The following is a 15892-nucleotide window of genomic DNA, read 5'->3' as shown; positions in this document are numbered from 1 at the left end:
ATAAATGTACATGTGGTTACAGCATAATATGTAGAAAAGAGAATATGAAAAGCTAAATATTAGGGAATGAGGAAGGACTAAATGCAGACAACGAACATGAGTTACAAAAGAGGACATTAAGCTAACTGTTTTTCTAGCTGTCACTAGCTGTCCATCATTTTTGGCAGTGGCCAGGACATAAAAATCTAGCCTACAGTGAAAATGTAAAGCCAGTGTAAAGTTCCAAAGTCTCTTTTTCATGAATGGCTTCTCTAACTGTGTAGAAGCTCATTGAGCTTTAGTCTGTCTGTCTTGTTAACTTTGAACAGAAGCCCCTTAATGACCTTTCACTAAGGACACCACAGGTGACAGATGTTACCATTTACTTGCCAAGGTGGGAAAACTATGTAGGTCAGAGCAGAGAGTGCCCACTGGTCTTTAAAATTGTCAAGGTTGTAGTATCATGGTCAAAGCTAGGTGTCCTTGCTATGGACTCTGGGTATTGCTCATACAGGCAGAGGTTACCCAGGCTCTGGGTATTATGATGCCTGTCAGCTATCACAGAAAGGAAGCTGAGGTTTTCTACTTTATGCTCTGTGGAGGAGAGGCCATGCCCTGGGAACGTATAGTGGTTGGCTTCTATCGCCAATGCAGTCCTCCCTTTCATGTGTGGGTAATACACTGCGTGGAGCCCACACTATTTCCAGATCCATGCCTGGATCAGAAGCCCAACTTCGCCTTCACACGATTGTTTGATTTTTAGTGATTTCTCTCCCCTTTCCTCACTCTGGATGTGTTACATATGTCATATCCTGAAATGTCAGTTCAATAAAATAATATCAGTTCAACAGGATCTAGACCCACTAAAACAAAACAAGCCTCTAGGGATGTCTAGGATAGATTTTCTAGGTTAAGTTAGTTGAAGTGGGACAATCCACCCCAAATGGTGGGTGGTGCTACTACATGGTTTGGTGGTCCCAAATGGAATTTAAAAAAGAGGAGAACAGAACACCAACATTTAGTTGTCTCTGATTTCTCATTGCAGGTCCAACATGACCTTGACACTCCCTCCATGATAGGCTGAATACTGCTGTACTATAGGCCCATGTGATGGTCTGTATATGCTTGGCCCAGGGAGTGGCAGTGCTCAGAGGTATGGCCTTGTAGGAGTAGGTGTGGCCTTGTTGGACTAGGTGTGTCAATGTGGGTGTGGGCTTTAAGACCCTACTTCTTTTTTTCCTGGAAGTAGTATTCTACTAGCAGCCTTCAGATGAAGATGTAGAACTCTCAGCTCCTCCTGCATCATGCCTGCCTGGATGCTGCCATGTTTCTGCCCTGATGATAATGGACTCTGAACCTGTAAGCCAGCCCCAATTAAATGCTGTTATTTATAAGAGTTGCCTTGGTCATGGTGCCTGTTCACAGCAGTAAAACTCTAAGATAGCCAAATAAACCCTTTCTTGAGTTGCTTCTTGTTGGGTATTTGTCACAATATGAAATTCCAGCTCCAGGGCTCCAGGGACCATACCACCTTAGTATTAGGCAGCATTAGGCAGCTCTGGATTCTAGCCCTGTGGCCACAATGCCATGCTGCACCATAAGCACACCGCCAGGTAAGATATGGGACACTGACACTGGTCCATCTTCTGCATTCTGAAAGCTCTGAGGAATAAAGAGGCAAACTGACCCTTGTGACTTGGTTTCCTTGGTGATGTGACATGAATCCTGAAAAGAGGCTCTGTCTGCCTCTGGAAGGGTCATTGTTCCAACATCTACCACCAACACTGCTTTTGCTCACATCAGAAACATTGTCCCGGCTGGAAATCCCAGTTCTCACACTTGCCTGGCAGCCAGTCTTTTCCATGAATGACCTTAATCCTGCTCTTCTTTGAGGAGCTGCAGTGTTGGTGGTGACAGTTTAGGAATGGACACAGTGGTCACTGAGTGACACATGCCACTCTAGGGAAGACTCTCTGCTTCCCAGTGCTGTGTCATCCTGTTTGACTTCTCTCAGGCTAAGCTGTCATTTCCAGGCCTTCCGTGTTGAAGAACTGTGAGAAATGCTTAAGTTTTTGATGTATCTTAAGTGTCAAAACCTGTACTTTTTCCATTTGAGCTCACGATGAAGCAATTTGGTCAGCTTATGTGCTTTGACAAGGTATCTAAGGGGTAACTGAACTAAGATGCTTTCTGAAGTTCCCCAGAGAATGTTGCAAGGCTGCTTTTTAGTTTCTGCAGTGATTCCCACTGAAAACACGGTGACAGCTTTATGCAGTGTCCTAAAGGCAACAGGCAGAGAGATACTTAACACATTGTCAACCTTCATCTGTGAGCACAGGAAGAGTGGTCAGACTAGGAGCCCTTTTTTAAAAAAGGCCCCACCGGAGGTACCTGGCAAACACAGAAAGGCTTGGATGGGGAGGATGGGCAAGCATTTAGGTAATCAGTCCAGTGGGGTTAATTTGGCTTTGCCAAACCCTGCTGACTTCTCTTTCAGTCTGAAACTTGTCTTCTGCTCCTACCTCCAATGCCCAACCAAGAAGCCCAATAATGCTACTTTCTACAAAAAAAAACAAAAACAAAAACAAAAACAAAAAACAAGCATGATTCTATTCATCCTTTATCTCTCCTCTTCCAAAAATTGCCATAAATCTGTTTTATGGTAGTTTTGCTGCCAACCAAACAAATGTATTTATCATTCTAGAGTTTGAATCACATATTTTTGGCTTATGGAGTTGTCTTGGGCATATGTTTGTATTAAGCATGTTGACATTGTCTTCTACTCCACTGAATTAAACTCTCTCTCCAAAATCCCTGCAGAGTTCATGGAACTTATAGGTTTTACATCAACTTTCTTTCATCATATGTGTGTGTCTATGTATGTATTCATCCTGTACACATGCACATGCACGCACACACACACACACACACAGAGAGAGAGACCAGCCTAATACATAACCAGTCTGGGAGGGGAGGCCACGTTTTGACCTTAAGGTAGGGTGTGACTCTAGTAACTTCTCCATGTTGTGCCTTTGTCCTAAAGGCCACTGAAAATATACTATAATTCTGTCCTTTGACGTTAAATACCTATGGCAATGTGTTAGGGTCTCTCAGCGAGATAGCAGAGTTAACTCTTAATGATCCTTGGGACCATAAGTGCCTCTGTCCTTCTGGCTTCTGATGGAGCTCATCACAGCACTAACATATACAACCAAGCCTCCATGGTCTCACCCCTCAGCCTTCAAATAGAAACATGAATGATCAGTGATGTAAAGTCTTCCTACCTCTGCTCTGGAGACATTACCCCTGTCTTCTTGCACCTGCTCTGTCTGGTCTTCTCAGTAGCACAGCAGGCAGAGAGCTTGCCAAAGATATTCAGCACAAGCCAATGTCAAACCCCAAGGTCAGCTAAAGATAGACTCATCATCCTAGGGATGGCCAGTCCAGAAGAGCCAGAAACAAGAGTAAGCTCCCAGCCAGCCTGACAAGAGCTTGTCCCCCTGTAGAAATGAGACTAGATGTGGGAGGCACCACAAGGGACAGGTGACTTCTTCACTATGCATTCTGTTTCTGCTCTGTTCAGTATGGAGATTAATTTTCTACTCTCTACCTGAACTAAGTAGACTGTCACTCTATAAAATATGTATGGCTATACTAATAGCTGGTTTCAATGATTTACATGTAGGCCAACAAAAGATAGAAAGTTTGAAACTATTTAAAAGACAGATTTTCTAAGCATATGTATTGTGAAAGTCTGGACAGGAGTTCCAAAATAAAAGTATTTTTTGTGTAAGGTTCAGCAATGGTGAATGGAGAAGAAACGTTGCTGAGTGTGAATGGATACCCAGAAACCCATGGAGGATGCCACTTGGGTACCCTTTCACTCTTGCTCATACAGGCAGAGGTTACAGAGTGCAGTTGCTCTGATCAGCTGATTCCATACCTCCCAAACAAGAGCCTAGGTAGGTGAGATAAGATTGCTGAGCAAAAAGATTTCAGATGGCTCTAACATGTTCTTAAGTGTGAATTCAACTGTGTTAGAGGAGATTCGCAAGAATCCATTAGGGAACAAATATCTGGAATCCATTAGGGAGTAGATCCCTGGAATCCATTAGAAAATAGAATTGCTAGTCATGAATTTCAAAAGAAAGGAAATGGAAGAAGTTACAACAATCAGAGAAGATAGCACAGAGCTCTAGCAATGGTAGGCCAAGACAGTCCTGGATGCAAGTGATACCCATGGGAAGCAAGAGATGCTACCACACCCAATTGCCTAGGAGGAATATTTACATCATGTGAGGCAGTTCTACCAGGCTTGGCAAATCCAAGTGCCTCCAGAAACTACGTGAGAGCTACAATCCCCACACAGTGTGCAAACTGGTTACAACAGCTTCTTGGGATACTAGCAAGCAATTGTACCTAGGGAAATTATATACCACACCAGTTCCTGGGGTGTTACTTGGAAAAACTGTACATCAAGCTCCTTTTATCAGCAGAAAGTATACTCAGTCTCTAGATGGTCAATCCTTTCGTCACAGCTCCAAACTTTGTCTCTGTAACTCCTTCCATGGGTGTTTTGTTCCCAATTCTAAGAAGGGGCACAGTGTCCACACTTTGGCCTTCATTCTTCTTGAGTTTCATGCATTTAGCAAATTTTATCTTATACCTTGGGTATCCTAAGTTTTGGGCTAATATCCACTTATCAGTGAGTACATATTGTGTGAGTTCCTTTGTGATTGTGTTACCTCACTGCCATATCCAGGGATCCACCCCATAATCAGCTTCCAAACACTGACACCATTGCATACACTAGCAAGATTTTGCTGAAAGGACCCAGATATAGCTGTCTCTTGTGAGACTATGTTGGGGCCTAGCAAACACACAGGTGGATGCTCACAGTCAGCTATTGGATGGAGCACAGGGCCCCCAATGGAGGAGCTAGAGAAAGTACCCAAGGAGCAAAAGGGATCTGCAACCCTATAGGTGGAACAACATTATGAACTAACCAGTACCCCAGAGCTCTTGACTCTAGCTGCATATGTACCAAAAGATGGCCTAGTTGGCCATCACTGGAAAGAGAGGCCCATTGGACACACAAACTTTATATGCCCCAGTACAGGGGACTACCAGGGCCAAAAAAATGGGAATGGGTGGGTAGGGAAGTGGGGGGGGAGGGCATGGGGGACTTTTGGGATAGCATTGGAAATGTAATTGAGGAAAATACGTAATTAAAAAAAAATAAAAAAAAGTATACTCAGCTTCCAGACCAGCTATACTGGAGCTGCCTCCCCAGCTGAATGGATCTAAGGCGGAAGCTCACAGAGGGGAGGTGAACAGCAATTCCTCTTGGCTTGCAAAGCTGTGGAAGGCACCCTAGTTGATGCTTCTGACTTTGACACCAAGAAAATCTATTTCCTCTGTATGTCTTTCCTAACAACATTGGAAGCCTGGCATTATAGTTGGCATTGCACTTACGAGTTTAAATTAGAACAGAAGAAACTCTGAGCTCCTGAGAAAGACTAGCTGCCTGTTCGGAGGGCTTGCCAAGGCTAGGGCTCTGTGCTATTTTCTGTTTGTTGTAGCATCTTCCATTTTCTTTCTTGTAAAATTCATATCTAGCAATCTATTTTCTACTGGATTCCAGGGATCTGCTTCCTAATGGATTCCAGAAATTTGTTTCCTAATGGATTCTTGGGAATCTCCTCTAACACAGTTGAATTCACACTTAAGAACATGTTAGAGTCATAGGGTAAATGACAGATGGAAACCAAGTTGTCTCAGTTGAAATGAAGGCCCTCAGGCAGGGAGCTGGCACATGAATGAAGAGCTGCAGGCCAGTTGGGGAGCTTCTTGCCAGGCCTATGGGCTAAAGCTTAATGCTGCCAAGTCCTCTTACATTCTTACCTTTGTATAAAGAGGTCCTGGAAACAGGCAGACCTTCATGTAGCAATTGTTATATTTCTCTGTGAGGCATAGATTCTGTTTCCAGGGATACTGGCATCTTCTGTGCAAGTGTTTCTGTTCAGATGACACAAAGGCTAGTGCTGTTGGGCTGCTTGTTGACCTCTGTACAGATGAGCGCATGTTGAAAGTTAAAGTCCTTAGTTAAACTGTGCTTCTCTCCAGCTCGGGGTTGCTCAGGAGTGCCACAAAAGCAGAAATGGCAGTGTAAAAAGTTGCATGTTAGCAGGGACTCAAGTTCTCCACATGAGGTCTCTCACCTGTGAGCTGGTGCGGACACCCATTCTACAGCTCAATACGTTCCTGCTACTCTAACACCAAGCTATGGTTGCACACCATATCATGTTGTATTTGTGCTATCTTAATATCTCCTTTCACCTCAGTCTGGTAAGAGAGGACATCACAGAAGTGTACACACTGAGGCTCCAAGTCCCCATGAGAAACCTTCACCACGAGGGAGGACAACAAAACAAGGCCAATTATGGTGTGTCCATCCTTCTCTTTGCCAAAACCCTTTATAGGAACCTCTAGATGTGGTGAAAAGCCTGGAATATATAATCCTCTGGCCTGCCTCTAGCCCCACCAGAAAGGGGCAGGCTTCTCAGGGATACCATATCAACCGAATACAGCAAATCAAGTTGCAATGAGACTAGGCACCTCCCCTCATATTAAGACTGGATAAAGAAACCAGTAGGAGGGAAAGGGTCCCAAAAGCAGGCAAAAAAGTCAGAGACAGCCCCAGCTCCCACTGTTAGAACTTCCACAAAAAGACCAAGTGCACATTTTAATTTGAGTCTATGTTAAGAACTATAGGGTCTGATGCTTTGTTAGTCTATCTTCTGGGCAATCTTGACTAAGGATAGGAAAATAAAGATGATGGCCCAGATCCTTTGCATATGAATTGCTAGTCTACGTTCTTCAAGATGGAAGTCATCCCTGGAAGGGGGGGGGGGCGAAGTATGCCAGGCCCTACAGGGCAAACATAATCTACCATCTCAAGTGAGATATGAGAGTAGCATTGATCAGACAGATGGGTATTGTGTATTAATAGCCAGGGCCATGCATTGAGGAGGTAAGCTATTGGGATCAAGGTGCATGTGATCTCTGGCTCTTGGCTTTCTCATTTCTGTGCTACCATATGCCGGCAAGAGTCATGGGGAGCGAAGGAAGTAAAACTTCAATTTTAAAAAGCACAAGCTTTGTTCCAAGGCACAGTGGCATCAACAGGAGGCCTTAGGGATTTGGAATGTGGGGAAAGAGGGCAGGGTCACAGGATTAGACAGGGTCCTACCAGGGACACAAGCTGAAAGCTGATCATCTAGACACCTCACCTGCTGGGCTCTGTGAGACACCTAGAGGAGAGCTCAGAGTAGGAAAAAAGTTTCCTCCACGTTCTATAAGGAATCCTCTTCGACCACACCACCATAGTGTACAATGGCTGACTGATGCAGTTCAGACCAGTGCAACCCCCTCCAGAGGCTGCTGCTGGTACTATTTCCAAAGGCTGCGGAGCCAGGGAAGAGCTGAGCATGCTCTGTGCTATTTTTCACTTAGTATCTACTTATCTTGGACATTGGCATCTCCTGGAGTTCTAGTGTGTTTATAATCTGGTGCTCGCTCAGTCTCATGGTGCCTTGCTAATTAAAATGTAGATTCTCAGGCTCAGGGCCAAGGCTCAGTAGCAGAGCATTTGCCTGATATATATATATATAATTTCTTTTTTCTCTCTTAAATTAATACTAACTTAAGTTTTACATCACTATCTCATTACTTTTATTGTTGCAACTGTACTTATCAATGCCATAAACAAAATAAAGGACAGTAGCTTTTGTGTATGTGTGTGTGTGTGTGTGTGTGTGTGTGTGTGTGTGTGTGTATAAGCCTGGGCTTAGATAGAAATATTCAAAGTCAGAATTAAAAGTGATTCAGAAAAAGTAAAGTATAAGGAAAAATAAGGAACATAACAAAACAAAACAGAAGAAAACAAAAAACACCCATCAATTGAGTAAGTCTTCGTTGAGATGTGTAGCCTGTGGAGTCCCTTGGAAAAATAATGTTCATAAATTTCTCATGAAGTAAGACCTAGATATGGGGTATCTGCTGGGTTCCCCCTGATTCTGAGGACCAGCCTCGTTATTTTGGTAATTCATCTGGCCATGTGTCAGAGATCTCAGAATGGAAGATTTAACAACTGGGGTAACATCAATGGGGAACAGCAGTACAGAGCCTGCACAGCTGGCAAGCAGATGAACATGGGAGAAAAACATAGCAAGAAACAAACAAAAACCAAATATTTCCATGTAACCAAAACTTGACTATTTTAGCTGTCACCAGAAGTGTGGAAGTCACACCAAAAAAGACGTTTGAAACTTACCCTGTGCCTGCCTTTGATATTTTTTAGACAAACCTCCTGGGAGCTGTATTTTTGGCTCACACATTACTTAAAATGTGGTAACAAATAAGATGCTCTTCTGTCAAGGATAAATTTATTCAAAGTGAAATAACAACTCAATTTTAAAGTAGTCCTATCTCTAGAGATATCTCTTCAAAAGTAAATATCCTTTTCATTTATCTTTAGTTCTATATGTTGCCTTCTTACATTTTAGAATGAGGGTTGTTTTTTTTTTCCCTTCAATAAATGTGTCTGAGCCGTTACCATGCAGATCACTTTATCTGGTTTGATGGATAAGAAATATACAAGGTTCTTCCGTCAGGTTTCATAATGTAGAAATTCATGTCTATAAGTAATTATTAAAATCGACAGAAAAGGGTAAAAGGAGATCAGAGAAACTTCCACTCAGAAGAGGACAGAACAGAGAATGCTTTTCTAGATAGAGCATGCTGAGAGGGAATCCAGTGAGAGCTTTTGCAAGCCACTCAGAGGTTGTGGCAGACACATGAACTGAGAATCACATGAGTAGCATGCACATTAGAACTCTATGCTGTACACAAGACATTAGAAATGCATGCTGTACAGAGAACACTAGAAATGCATGCTGTACAGAGGACACTAGAAATGCATGCTGTACACAGGACCCTAGAGATGCATGTTATACATAGGACACTAGAGATGCATGTTATACATAGGACACTAGAGATGCATGTTATACATGGGACCCTAGAGATGCATGCTGTGCACAGGACCCTAGAGATGCGTGTTATGCACAGGACACTAGAAATGCATTGTAACACAGGACCCTAGAGATACATGCTGTACACAGGACCCTAGAGATGCATGTTACACACAGGACACTAGAAATGCATGTTATACACAGGACCCTAGAGATGCATGCTGTACACAGGACACTAGAAATGCATGCTGTACATAGGACACTGGAAATGCTAGTTATACACAGGACACTAGAAATGCATGCTGTACACAGGACACTAGAGGTGCATGCTGTGCATAGGACACTAGAAATGCATGCTGTATAAAGGACACTAGAAATGCATGTTATACACAGAACACTAGAAATGCATGCTGTACACAGGACATAACCTAACATAGAGAAAAATAATGTCCAACTAATAAGTGAGAATAATTTTAACCTCAAGGTTGAAATAAGTAAATTAAACTAAAGATAAAACCCAGTGTTTTGCTACATTTTTGAGACAGTAAGGATACTCCAGAGATCCAGAGGCAACGTGAGGAACTGAGACCTAAAGGAGCTGGGGAAGAAGTTGATGCCATCTCCACTCAGAGTATGACCCTGGGTTTCCAACCTCCAAACCTACTCAGCATGTACCAGCAATCGCACTACTGGGAATCCCACACAAGTCAATAGTCTCTCTTTTGTGTTTTTTTTTAATTCCAAAATGACTGGAAATGTTTTAATATTTTAGTCAAAGACCACAAAAAGAAACAATGATGTGATGAACATCTATCTGTACACATCTATATAGAGATTAGTATCTGCCTATACATAGTTAGAAAGAAAATTATATAAGTGTTGTAAGTATGTAACTAGAGACTGAGAGAGTTGTATAAATACTATGTGTGTGTCTATTTGTAGAAACCTTCTGTAAGATTTTGGCTCCCATCACTGAGACAACTCCACAAGTCCCAAGACTTTTGGCATAAGACACAACCTCAGGGCCAGGAGGTGGATGCTATAGCTTGTCTGAAGCATCAGAGTGCCTTCCTATGGGTGGAGGTCAAGTTGTTTCTTCCTATAAAGTCCTTGAACTTAATTGCATTAGGGGAAAATATTGGGGTGACAGGCTCAGGGATTGATATCACATACAGCCAACCTCCCAGAAACCCTGGTATGATTTGAATGCTAAACAACCCTCTTAGAGTCTCACCATCCCCAATGTGATTTCTCTGTTTCTTGCCTGCAGATTAAGATATGAGCCCTTGGGTGTTTGTGCCACCATGCCTGCTGCCTGCTACCTGCCACCACAAGTCTGTGCTATAGCGTATGCTTATCCTTCTTGAGCCATAAACCAAATAAAGTTTTTCTTCTATAAATAGCTTGGCTCATGGTGTTGTATCATAGAAATCCAAAGGTATGTAACTACTGAATCTGGAATAACATTCTGCCAAATATATTAGCAATTAATGGCTCACCCAAGTTGATTACAATGGGTACCAATGATATAAAGAGAGTTAAATATCTCATGCTACACCCCAAAGAGAGATTTATGGAATAATACAATTATATAGATACATTTTTAATATATTGCTACTGAGAAAGCATAGCAGAGAGTAAATCGCAATGTATTCCCTCACTTCTGTTACATATGGATTATGTCTATGGCAGTAACATGCGCACACACAGGAGGAAGGTAAGAGAGCCTGTTTAACACCAACAGGCTATCTATACAAGGAAACCTTGTGAAATATTGTTCTAGTTTTTATGCAAGTGTTTGTGCACATATATGTGTATGCATGTTTGTACAGGTGAACATATGTGTGCGGTTATGCACATGTTTGTGGAGTGTGGTTGTATTCTCAGGATGCTGTCCACCTCTTTTGAAATAAGACTTCTTGTTGACCTGGATCTCACTAATTAGTCTTAGACTGCTTGGCCAGGAAGGCTCGGAGATCCTCCAGAGGACTGTGATTACAAGTACACACCATCAAATTCAGAAATTTTATGTGGGACTAAACTCGTGTCCTCATGGTGCACTTTACCAACCAAAGTATCTCCCCAGTCTTTCTCTAGATTTTAAAAATCTTAATTTCCAATGTTTTCCCAATATCTTGGATTATCTAAAGTGGGAAGATAGATAACGAATCTATTATCATCAATAATAGGAGGAGTTTTATAAAGAAAGACAAATGAGTTAAAAAGAATTCAATTACATTCCTACAAAATTTAGTATAACAAATTAAAGTGTCACCCAAAGACAACTAACAGTATCCCTGTGTTTCACATCAAATCACCATGGACTGGTAACTTACCAACAAAGCTTCTCTTTTCCCAGGTCTGCAATCTTGAAGCCAGAAACAAGGTCTCTTATGGTAAGATCTGGTAACGGGCTCTGTTCCTGAGATGTAGGTTGCTGACTCCCTGTTCTTGCATGGTGGAGTGAACTGGCTGTCTGCTCCACTCTTCTCAGCTCTTCTCAGGGCACTAATCCCATCACTGGGTATTCAGCATCAGATCTCATTTAACATGATCCCTTCCCCAAAGCCACCTGCACGCTGGGCCCAGAGCTTCATATACTGGAGACCTACTTCAGACCTCTGATCAGGTAAGGTTCAAGGTTCAAACAGCATATTCCATGGATACTGAAATGCAAAAGGTAATAAAATCGACATGGATGGGTAGAGATGCCTGAGACCCTTGTGGTGAAAGTGCACAGATCCAAGAGTGGCTTCTGAGGAGACCTGGAATGAGTGTGTGCACAGCACACTGTGGGTTATGTGCAGAGAGAAGATGATCACTGTCTCAGGCAGTCTTGACTAGTCTTCCTCACACACACACAAAAAGGAAATTTTAGCTTCTTCTCCAGGTTATTTTTCTGGAGGAAGTATAAATGTTTACTTAGAGGGATGATCTAGGCAAGCTTTGCAGGGCCCAGGCCCCCATACTCTACTGTACTGTTCTTCCCTCTGGTGAAGGTCTGACCTCGGCCTGCTAAGGTCATGTCACTCCATTGCTCTGTATAGGACTTTGTCTCTGGTCTCACAGTGCCCTGATATAACCAACACTTCAAAGACATGTGACAAGACAATAAATCATTTAAATTCTAGAATTTTCTAAACTTTTGAACATACTTACTTCCATTCTCTTATTTTAACGGGATTTAAGAAACTGTCTTAGCAAAGTGTAAGAGAGGAAGAAGTCCCCTTCATTCATATTTAACAGATACTCACTGGGAATTATCCAAGTGCACAGACTATGCTAGTTAATATACCTATGAAGATATATGCTTGGGTTGATAGCTTTATAGATTTATAGATTCCTGCAGAAATTGGCACCTAAGAATACCCACAGTACAAACACGACTTGTGACTCAGTCCTCAGTAAATTGTGGGCACACTGAGCAAAAATTGTTCACTGCATACACTCAGGGGGGCTGGAAGAAAACACCAAGGTGTGTCTCAGGAGTGTGAGACCCTGGCAGTAGTAGATGTCCAATCTTGAATGCAAGACCATGTGATAGTCACATTACACAGCCCAGGGAAAGAGATTGGCTCTTTCAATGGCCACATCCAGTATGGCTATATCACCAACACAGGTCTAGTTATTGGCTTTAATTTGTTTCTTTTCAAAAAATTTTTTCTTTTTATTAGATATTTTCTTTATTTACATTTCAAATGTTATCCCCTTTCTTAGTTTCCCCTCCAAAAATCCCCTATTCCCACTCCCCTCCCCCTGCTCACCACCCACCCACTCCCACTTCTTGGCCCTGGCATTCCCCTATACCAGGGCATAGAGCCTTCACAGGACCAAGGGCCTCTCCTAAGAGGGAATTTTAAATGGCAATGGATGCTAATAGTTGGAAATAGGGAGCCCTTAACCTCTCAGCCTGAGGCTTATGCTCATAAGACTGTGGATTAGTGTTCTGTCAACTTGACACCAAACTAGGGTCATCTGGGAGTGTTAACTTCAATTGAGGAATTGCCTGTGTCATATTGACCTATGGACTTGTCTGTGGGGGCAATTTCTTGATGAATGACTGATGTGGAAGAGCTCAGGCCACTATGTGCAGTTCTACCCCTGAGCAGGAAGTGGTCCTGGGTTGTATAATAAAGCAGATTGAACAAGCCTTGGGAGCAAGCCAGCAAGAAGCATTCCTTCATGGTCTCTGCTTTAGTTCTTGACCCTAGAGTCCTGACTTGATCCCCTTCCTTGACTTCCCTTAATGTTGGACTGTGATATCAGTGACCTCTAGGTGCAATGAGAGACCCTATTTCCAAAGGTGGGAGAGAAATTCTCGGTGCTGACCTCTCTCTCTCTCTCTCTCTCTCTCTCTCTCTCTCTCTCTCTCTCTCTCTCTCTCTCTCTCTCACACACACACACACACACACACACACACACTCCTATATTGGTTCTAGATGATGGGAACATCGAGAGCTCTCATACAAATACTGACAACAAAAGCCTGTTTCATATGAATGATGATCTTTGAAGTGATAGGTAGATAAACACAGGATTTGAACTCCATCATTTAATTAAATAAAAGAGACTAAAATTGTCACTTAATAATCCCTTCAAAATAAAATACGTTCTCAAACTAGGAATCAGTAGTTATCAAGAAGACTTGAAATTGTCAGTTGTGAGTAAATTCAGCCATTTGGAAAATTGTAGCCACTGAAATGGAAAATCTATCCCAGTGGTTTGGAAAATTGAAGCTATTGTGTGTTCTAATCGATAAAGCTGTTCCTAGGTCCAGCAAGTTCTAGTGCATACTCTACCATCTCAGACTGCCAGAAACCATCTCCTTTCCCTTCTTACAAAAGTAAATGATGCTTATGCCAGAACCACTAAGCAAGTGAATTTTGACTAGAGCCCAGTATTAGTCACTGTTCTATTGCTGTGAAGAGACCATGACCAAGCCAACTCTTAGAAAAGAAAACATTTAATTGGGGAGTTGCTTACAGTTTCAGAGGCTTCGTCCATTATCATGGGGAGACATAGTATCACTCATGATGCTGGAGCAGTAGCTGAGTACCTGATCCACAGGGAGAGAGAGGGGGTGGGGGCTGAGTGAGGTGTAGGCTTTTGAAACCTCCACGCCCACCCCAAGTGACACACTTCCTCAAGCAAACCTATACTTACCAATCCTCCTCAAATAGGGCCATTCTCTGATGACTAAGAATTTAAATATATGAGCCCATGGGGGGGCATTCTTTTTCTTATTGACAAGCCCCAACAGCAAGGAGAATAGTCTGAATCACATACAAGAGCAATTCATTAAGATGAGGTCATCCTAGTGTCCTTTTGTAGAGAGTCCTGTGAGAACACAGAGCAAAGAGCATCATGTAGCCATGAAGGTGTAACTTAGGGCAATGCACCCAGCAACCCAGAGGCCACCTGAGACAGAAGGCAATATCCAGGAGTTCAGGATGTCCAGTTTCATAGCTGATATTCAGTTCTGACTCCAGCTACCCAGAGCTGTGATGAAACACATTACTGTCCCTGATACAGTAGCCTCTATGGATAGTTTCAAAGATAACTCTTACAACTCAGATAACTGCCAGACGTGCTGGCACACATGTGCAATATCAACACTTGGAAGTCTGAGGCAGGAGGGTTGTTATGAGTTCAAGGCCAGATTGTGCTTAAAAAAATAGTGAGATGTTGTCTCAAAAAAAAAAAAAGAAAAAGAAAGAAAGAAAATAAAATAAAGCCATCAGGTAACCTGAGTTTTAACCAAGACTCGGAGTACAGGCACAGCAGCTTTTACGTTCCTTAAATGGTAGCTTGTGTGTTTAGGGGGATAACCCCGTTACTAAATGCTGGGTGTTAAAGATGATGAAGACCTCACATAAAAAGCCTAGAGTGGCAACACTCATCTTGTAATCTCAAAAGTGGAAAGTCAGAGACTGGTGGATCGCTGGTGCTCACAGGGTAGCCAGGCTATAGGAACTGGGTAAGCCCAGGGTCTTTTCTCAAATAAATAAATAAATAAATAAATAAATAAATAAATAAATAAATAAATAAATAAATAAATGGTGGGGAGTGATTGAGAAAGATACTTGGTGTACCTGGTGTTGAACTCTGGCCTCTACATACACAAGCACTTGGATCTCCTTCACACACACACACACACACACACACACACACACACACACACACACAGCTACACAAACACTTGTGTGTATATACACCACACACATACAAATGAAATTTTAAAATAAATGAAAATAACAGGTAACTTGCAAAATCTCTAAAATAGATTCTGCAGGGGTCAGTCTCTAAGAAAATGTCTAGCAGCCAGCCACCCTTCACTGGCTTAATGTCTGCCCCCTCCCCTGGAAGGGCAAGGGCCCTCTGCTTTTCTCACATTTGCTATGCATACTCCACAGGCTGTGTGCCTTCCCTTTGATCCACTTACTGTGTTTGATTTGCTACTTAACTAATTTGTGTTCTCTTCTCTGTTCCATCCTTTCATCTAGTTATTGGCTTAATTTATTCTTCCTTTTCTAACTGTCAGAGACAGATGTTTGCCTCATGAATTTTTTAACCTTTTCTTTTTGTAATTAGGACTTGAAGACTGTAAATTTTCTTCAAGGCACAATTTAATGGCAACTGGTGAATTTTCCTATGAAGGCGATGAATGTTCATATTGAGTTCAAATCATCTACTAATTTGTGCTGTAATTGTCCAATTGTCCATGGGTTACATAGTAATTGATCTTTAATATCCAAATACATGAAGTTAAGTAGTTAATATTTGAGATTTTCTTTTGAACTTAGTTCTGTTGTAGTCATAGAACAAACTCATGTTACAAACTCATTTGCAAGACAGTTTTGGTCTAGCATACAGTATGTACG

This window comes from Mus musculus, chromosome 12, assembly GCF_000001635.26.
Source record: "Mus musculus strain C57BL/6J chromosome 12, GRCm38.p6 C57BL/6J".
Classification (NCBI taxonomy): Eukaryota; Metazoa; Chordata; class Mammalia; order Rodentia; family Muridae; genus Mus; species Mus musculus.
Note: the sequence above shows the minus strand (reverse complement) of the source record.